Below are 9,000 nucleotides of genomic sequence, written 5' to 3'. Positions count from 1 at the left end.
GCGGGTTCTGTTAATTACTCAATTTAACGATGTAGCTAACATTGTGTTCTCAATTATGCTTTGTTGCATATTCAGAGCGGTGAAGTTCACTGTGTCCTTTTTCCACTCAATTTGATTGTTTCACACAAACAAGCCTAAATATCCAGAAGTGTTACTAGGTTTGGCACTGTGCTAGTTTGTAATGTATCTCCGAAAGAAGGCATATCATTATCAGCGGAGAGACTGCTGTGTTTTATATGGAGGGGTTATTCACATACAGATGGCTTTGTAGGTACAGGGTGTTTGCGGAAACTTGGAACAGTGAAGACTCTACAGAACTAGATTAGACAACTAAGCCCTCATTATCAACCGTTTAAACCCATGTTGACAACAATCAGAGTGGTCATATTCAATGGATCCACCGTAATGATGAAAACAAAATGATGCATTTACACAGTGTTTCCCATTTGGACGGACACATGAAAGATGCAGAACACTGTGGCATGATTGGAGATGCCAGCTTTGGCGCTGTAACCCTGTTTGATCACGGGCAGTGGGGCAGAGCCGTCGGACACAGAGGCCAAGGGGGCACAGGCAGAAAAACAATAACTACATGTGTCGGAATGGTTTTCTTAGGTCTATTGTTTGTTTTTGTTTGCAATCAGCAGCATTGCCAGTATGTGTCCGTTCACTGTAACAGTGGTTGCCTTCATCTCCGTTCAACTGTGGGTCACTTAAGACTATAAACATCTATAGGCGCTGTGGCGAGGCACCCAAGCACAAGAACATGAGGCTTGGATGAGGATGAGATAAAGGGATTAGGGAAAGAAAGGGTGGATGAAGGACATTTTAGACTCGGAGAGCAGTAACTGCGTTGTGTTTGATGCCTTGGCAGAGACTGGTGCCTGACTAATGTGGCGTGATACACTGGGTACTGAAAGCAGGGCCAAGGGTTCCTTCCTGGGCATGAGTTTCTGGGTTGGAGCTTCTGCTTAATTGGACAGCTGAACCATTTTTCTTCACATTGTTTTCACAAAAGAGGATGCTGTAAGCTTCTTTTCTCCTCCCTAATGATTTCTGCACTTCTTTTTGCTCTTCCCCAGGTTTGCTTGCCCGATATCGGCATTACTTCAGTGTAGAGTGCTCGCTATCAGAGCTGTGATCAGAGATTTAGAGCTGGATGTATGTCGTTTCTCTCTTCCCTTCAGGTAACAGACTTTCTCACTCGACCATGACAAGCTCGGTAGTTATTGATACTTTAGTTAAGGGGGTCATACAATAATACCGCATTCTCTTTCTGCAGGTTGCAGGGGTTCTCACTACCTAATTTAGAGCAGAAACTCTTCAGTGAGTGCCCTGTATTAACTTACAGGAATGCAGGCTTTCTACTTAGAAGTGAAACTAAACACACTGTCCTTTCATGATGACTTGTTTGTGTCTGCGGGGCACTCATTTGGAATTTGATCTGTTAAAAACATGTTTATGAGAAGCGTTTGGATCAATGAAATATTAGGTTCAATGCAGGGCTCTGATTGTGGTGAGGCATTATACAAATGGAACAAGACTCTTAAATGGTACTTGGCACAAGGTTATTTATGAGCCGGATGCTAAAAACCTTGTTAAATTTATAGCTGCACCTGGCACACTGCAGCAGAAGTTAAAGCATGTTTGTCTAAAGACATACCTGTGAGGTAAAACGGGGAAAATATAGGAAGACAGAGGTGGAAAGAAGGGTGGAGTTGTTAGTATAACATGGGGGAAAAAATGCAAAATATTCATTCTAGTGAAAAATATATATTTTTCTTTGAAAATGTGGATGGGAATGTCCCATGGTACATTTAGAGTCAACACCTGGGCTGACTGGGCAGGATGAAAGACATGTTGTGTCACATTTCTGCTACGTGTCCAGCAATAAGCCAAAATTAGGTGCAATTTCCTCTTGACTAATTAGTGTGGAATTGGTGCTGTTTTATCAGCCTCCCCGGGGCCTCAGCGAAGTGAGCTTCTAGCTGGAGCTACAGAACGCTGGAAGTTGTCTGGATGAGTAAAGACAGACACAGACAAGACAGGGACAGAGAAGTGTTAACAGCGACAGAAGACATTAGCCAGAGGTTGTTTTCTGTTGGTTCTGTTATCTGGGCTGAAACATAAACCCTGTCTTTGGTCTCTTAATGACCTGAGAAAGATGCTTCTCACTTCACGTCATGTTGAGAGCACAGATGGAGCTGTCATGCCATGCAGTATAGGCCAATAATGACTCCACTTGAAGATACTTTTGCACAGTGATAGTGTGAACACAGTGTAGATTGATGTTCACCTACAGATTATTCTCTTTTTCAAACACATCAAGTAATGAATGATCCTGTCTTCTGGTTCTTTTTTTAATCAACACAACTGAAGGGTTTTGCATAAACATTTCTTCTCCTTTTTCACACCTTTTGCTTATTTTTCTTCAGTTTTGTTGCTGCCCATGTGTTGTCCTCCCTTTACGCCTCTTTCTCTTCCTTCATCTTTTGTGGCCCACAGTGATTTAGAGTAGGTAGAGATTGTATTCAGTCAGGACGGAGCAGTCCAAGGCTGACCAGGGATTATTGGGTTTATGTCAGAGTCAACATTCTGATTGAAGGTATAAATCTAGGAGGAAGGATGGAGCTCATGGATCCCTTCTGTTTGACCCCAGTTTAACACCAGAAGCCCCATTAAAAGAGACACCCCAGATCGATCGATCAAGCCCCTCCTTACCCCAGACTCCCTTGCTATTGACAAGGTCAGTTAATCCATCGGTAAATGTCAGAACACACAATGTTTATAGGCTCAACTGACAGTGCTGATGTGCACATTCAGGGGTCAGCTGCGGCAAGCGAGGCCATTTGATTAAAATGTACAAGAGAGCATTACAAGGACATGTAAAGTCTTTGGGAAGAACAGTAATCTATGCACTGGTGTTCTTTTCATTCGTAACTGACAAATATGTGTCAAAAAAAGTATCCGACTTTGACATGGGTGGTCAATATTGGTTTCAGCTTACCATGGCCAAGCAGTTTATGGAGACGGCATATTAGAAACACTCATATGAATCAAATTTGTAATGGTCTTATGGATCATTTTGAAGAGAAAACACAAACAAATATCATCCTGCTGACTGGGAGGAACTAGCTTTTCTTACAGATGTAGCAGGATGATTTTAACAACTTTAGTTCTGTCCATGTTATGACTTCACTAATGGGAGATATTACTGGAGTTACAGGCTTAAAGGTCAGACTTAACCTCACAGGGACACAGGCTGGGTTAGTTGACCCCCTTCTTTTCTGATCAAAGACTCAGCAGGGATCCCAAGTCTCCAGTATTGGTTTTTAATGAACCTTTAATTTAACCTTTAACCCCCCAAAAAGCACCAGCATATTATGACAGTAGTCTCTGAGTTTGCCTCTCATGTTGTGTAAAATTACAGTCAGAGGGTAAAGTAGCTCCTTTTTAAGGGTCACATTTGTCTTCCTTTTGGAATAAAACCATTAGAAAACTCTGAAGGTTGATTATTATTTCTAGACTTTGTATGAGTTGGCAGGGACGGGTTGGCAGGGAAAGATGCCTCTGTCCTAAGAATAGGGTATCAGCAGGTTGAAACTTTCTGAAACTGCAGAGACAATAGCTCCTGTGTGTCTTATGAACTACTTAGCCATTGACCCTACCCACATCGTGTGGAAAAAACGAGGTTTAAGTCGGTCACAGGTTTGCCTCGAAGAAGTTATTGTTATGTCTACTTCCAGAAAGTATACCATTACATGCTGGGCTATGTTTTAGTGCTTTATGGTTCTCTCTCTCTTTCCCAACCTCCCCCCCTCCCCCCCCACACACACACCTCAAGCTATACAGAGCTTACTGTGGTAACCACCAGAAGTGTGACGGAGAGACAGAAAGTGAAGTGCATGGTCACGTCAATTCGGAGCATGAAGAGAGTGAACTGTGTGATGTCTAGACCGCTGTCACTCGGCCGAGCTGAGTCAATATACAGCATCAGTGATGAGTTTCAGCTTGTCTGTCTCCACCGCGCACACAAACACGGACACACAATGTTAACAGAAACAAACTAGTCTTTCTCTCTCATTATACCCTCCCCCCCCCCCCCCCCCCCCCTCCCTGAAAGCGAGACTGCTCTGACATGTGAGCTCTGCAAACGTAGGTGTTTTACTCTCAAGGTCTTTATTACTTTTGTACATTAAATCTGTAAACCTGCAGCAGTTTTACAAACCTTGTAAAATATAGAATTTATGTGACAGATGCTGGATTTAATGCTGAAGTAAAAAAAAAGCCTAAACAACATAAGTTATGAAAAGAGTTTCCAGAAAGTGCACACTGTGTTTTCAGGTTTGGTTGTCTCACTGTTGTCGCATTGCTTCTTGGCAATAAATTGAATATTTTTAATAAAATACAGACCTTGCTTTGGTTTGATGAGATCAGATTTCAGAATATTTAAGAAAAAACATGCATATGTCTAAACTGCGCCTGCAATTTTTGTGAAGAGGATTTTTGTTGTGCTGTCCTGATTAGTGCAGATAACGACCACCAAGCCATTCAGCAAGAGGAACACTTTACAGTTTCCAGACTCAGCTTATGAAAGAGTATTTGGAAAAGCCCGACAGGATCATAGCACAAGTGTGATGGTTACTTTCAAAATAATCAACAGCACTAATACTATTCTCCAGTTGATCCATTAATAGATAGCTAAGGCAGTAATGGTATATGACTTAAGCTGCACTGTGTCTGGTTTGTATCTCCCAACCATAAAAGCTCAGCTGGGACACGTACAGTTTAGAACAGGAGCTGATTCACAACAATGGCAGATTGCTACAAAGGGAACATCTGCAGAAGGCCTTTAGGACGGGGAACTGAGATTGTTATCTATGCTCTCTTCAAAGCAACCAACAGTAATTTCACAAAGGAGTTTAGTTTAATTTAATTAGTTGGTTTTGTGTCTGAGTTTTGTGTTGTAAAGGGGTAGTCACACAATAACATAAACAAACTAACCGATCGAGCAACTTCTGTTCTGCAAGGTTTTTTCCTCTTAGATAGAGATGGAGAGATAGATAATAACTTTTATTATTTATTATCACAACCCTTCAAATAGCTTTAAAAAATCTAAACTATCCCTTTAAAATGCTTACAGGCGATATCCTGCAATGAGTCCACACTGATGAAATGTTGAGCAAAACTTCTGCTCTGACCCTGCACTCTAACCTCCAAGAAGGACGGAAAAAATATCAGATGACATTTCTTTAAATCAACACAGTGTAGCTTTAAGGCTTTTCATAAAGTTACCAAAAGTTCTGCTCACAAATGTAATATTTGGTTCATATGTCACCCACTCTACTCTGTTTGTCTGTTTCCCCACATGGTGAAAAGATACTTTATAAACCAAAACGTCTTGAATGACTTGAAGACATGTCTGCTGGTTACTTATGGGTCAGAGAGAAACTGTGTTTTTGTTGTTCCCTGTGGAGGTGAGAAGCAGGTAGCCTGAAGGTTGAAATATTGATGGATGATGATAAATTCATGTGGCTGGTGAAAGAGTGAAGCAGGTCTAAACAGACGCTGGGTCTTTTAATCTTATTTTGAATGCCCATCTGTGGAAAACTGGTATTGTCCTCTAGAGGAGCGATGTCGTGAATGATTTGAGCTTGCATTCTTGTTAATATATAGTGAAATTTGAGAATGCTGTATGGCTATCCTCCAAATTGTGATGGGCTTACAGAATGTATGTTGATATGAACTGGCAAATTGCACACTCTCAGTTTTGCTGTAGCGGACCCTCTGGTTGCAACAATGAGGGTGTGGTTGCTTTGGTGTTGAAGACGATGCTCTCTTCCCAGTAATTTATTCATAACTCTGAGGTTTTTGCTGTATTTTTCATCCATTTTTCATTAAGAAAGATTAAATTGGATTGGAAAATAGTTTTTCCACACTTGATGCAGCGATGACAGATATGCTCACATATGATTTCACCGTGTTCCAACTAGTGCTCTAAATAGTGTTATAAGTGTTCGTGGTCAGACTTAATGTGTTTTTCGTGTATATTGTCTCCCAGTTGCCCCTGGGGTAGGTTAGGGTTCCAGTTGCTCCCACGGTGGAGAAAGGCCTTCCCTTTTTCTTTCATACCAAGACCTGCCGGCTCACACAGCTGGCTTCCTTCGCTGCATGTTTGTGTGTGTGTGTGCTTTACATGAATGCCAATAATACCCACAATGACAAAACATCAGTCCTTTCATAAGCAGCAACTCAATGTCCATGGCAGTGGGGCAAACTGCATCACTTTGTATATCTCATACCGTCTGGGGCATTGGAATAATATAACATACAATGGTATTTAATTTCTCTTATGGTGTATTCCTCATTTAGGGGATTATATTACAAAGGCTTCTGGTGCGTAGGTGGGGGTCAGAGAGGATGAAATAGAGGAAAGGAGTAATGCGGACAGGGGAATGGAGAAAGTGATGGAAGGAGTTTTCAGTGTGGGGTATATAGGTGTAGAGGGATGGAGAGACATGGCAGCAGATGGGGGTTAATGTATGTAGTGGTATGGAGTGGGGGGGAGGTGATGCTCAGAGAGAGGCAGAGGAGGGAAGCAGCTTGTGTGTCTGAGGGTTGGGGGTGTACTTGTGTGGGCAGGAGGCGTGGTGAGGTGGGGAGAGTATTGTTTAAGGAGAGCTGAGTGAACTCTGATGGGGGGCTCCAGCCTTCAATGGGTATTGACAGATCCATTGCCACTTCTACTCCACAGTCCTGATCTGCCTCACTTCCAAACACACCATACCTCTCAACGAGTTAAAGAAGATGCACTCTGAGATGGTCAGAGTACTCTGGGCCCTCGGTCTTAGTGAATAACATAGTTTAGACCATGAGGCTGAATTAGTGCTTCAGAAAGGGGCATTCTCCTTGAAACACACAACTCCCTTTGGGCTCTGTAAAAACCCACACATAGTCAAGGATGTGTCCCTCTTTTTTATTGGACCAACATTATTCAGTAGCTGTTTAAACCATAGCTATGCTGAGAGGTAAGAGGCAAAGGAAGTATTTAACAACTTTACAAGACTGCAAGCTGAAGAAAATGTTGGAATCTGCAAAGTAACACACAGAAGACTTGTCTACTGGTCATTTAGAGAAAACTAAAATGTTGAGGTTAATTAGTTTAGATTAGGTTATACAAAATGAGATTATATCTTAAAATATTTACATAAATAAAAACAACCTATGCATCCTAATAAAGAGCAAGGCTAGAGAAGAGTTAGGGAGAGTGCGTGGATGCGGTAGAAGAAGATGTGAATTGAGAGAGTTCAGTGGGGTTCAGTAGAGAAGTGGGGAACACTTGAGTTGGAAGCTCTGAATACCTCCCCTATGTCAGGAACAGGGACATTCTCACATTTCTCTTTGGGGAGAGGGTCAGGAGGATTTACTGCCAATTTACAAGTCTGCATATGCATTTTTATAAGAATCAAAGACTCAATTATTAAGAATTTTAAGTGGCAGTATTGTAATATTACAAGGAGCTAAAGCTACCGGCATCCACTTCAAATGTATGAAAACACTTCGCAGTTATCAACATGGAAAGAGTAGTAGAAGACTGGAGTAAAATTCTCAAGGACCCATTCACTCCTAATTCACCTCCAACAATCGCTCTGTCTGGCCTCAGTTATGGCAGATTGTGTTACATGATCCTTGGAATAATGAACTGGTGCGTCAACACTGCCAATCCCACACAGCACAGAAAGGGATCTGTCCGTTCCAGCCCCTAATCCAGTCTGTTTGGGAAGCAGAGACTGTGGCGTGACACTTGTTCCTCCACTCCCTGGAACCTCCAAGCGCCAGCTCACACATTAGCATAACGGTGAGGCCCATCCACTCACTACAGGATTAGTTCAGCTCTCCTCCCACTGTCTGATGGCTCTTTATCCAGATGGATACAGCCTGTTAGAGGTCTTAACTACACCATTGCCACTAAAGTCATTATCATTCACCACGAGAAGGAATCAGCTCACTGAGGGTCTGCTGTTTGGAGTGAGACTGGCATCTCATTTGGGATGGTTTAAGATAAAAGACAGGCAACTCCCCTTCAGACTATGATGGAGTGGCCAATACATGCCCAATCAATCTGCCTTTATACTTAAGTGACTATTTAAGATTGTTAATCTGGTTTAGCAATGTTTTTTGGAACACTGTATTTATGTAAAATGTGGATTATTTCTGTTGGTCACATACAAGTTTTTCACCAAGACCATGTTAATGTGTCAGTATAGAGATGTATTGTTGTTATTAGAGATTTGTGAATTATGTAAAAGGAAGGGGGACGACGTCCTTTGCTCAGTACTAGAACCTTTTTTTGTTTTTCCACGGAATGAGATTTGTTACACTTTGACCCATAACACATCTGTTAAGCTTGAAAGTAACTTAATTCCATGAACTTCTCTTTTCCCATGAGATTGTTGTAACTTAAGTGGCGCCATCACCAGAGAGATGGACCTGACAAGGTGTATTTGTCTGTTGTCCAGTTGGTTCCATATATATCATGAGCTACTGTACTGTAATGTCAACTTCACCACTAATCCATCAGACTCAGGTGAAGTAGATTGCTGATGTTTTATATTGCGGAGGAGCCAGTTAAATAGCATGCAGTTGGTGGAGTCTCTTGGCAGTCCCACTGTCTGGCTTCTTCAACCAGCAGAGAAAACATTATCTAATGTGTAATTGAAACACTGATATTCTTTACTGTTGCAGTTTTTACTGGAAACTAAAAGTATCTGACTTTTAACAACACAGCCCACTGACTCTTCTGAATTGACTTATAGTGCAATACATTTGAGCAAGTGAAGTTTTAAATAATGTAAAATGTATTTTATGATAAAGTTACTGTTCTCGGAAATACTATTACACTATAAAAATTATAAATTGGAAAGGAAAAAACAACAGAGGGGATTCAGCTGTTTCCAACAGCTAGTCCTGTATACCTTCATTATGCGTAGAAACTGTAGA

This window comes from Anarhichas minor, unplaced genomic scaffold (genome assembly GCF_050575085.1).
Source record: "Anarhichas minor isolate MPS153535 unplaced genomic scaffold, ASM5057508v1 ptg000011l, whole genome shotgun sequence".
In the NCBI taxonomy this organism is placed as follows: Eukaryota; Metazoa; Chordata; class Actinopteri; order Perciformes; family Anarhichadidae; genus Anarhichas; species Anarhichas minor.
Note: the sequence above shows the minus strand (reverse complement) of the source record.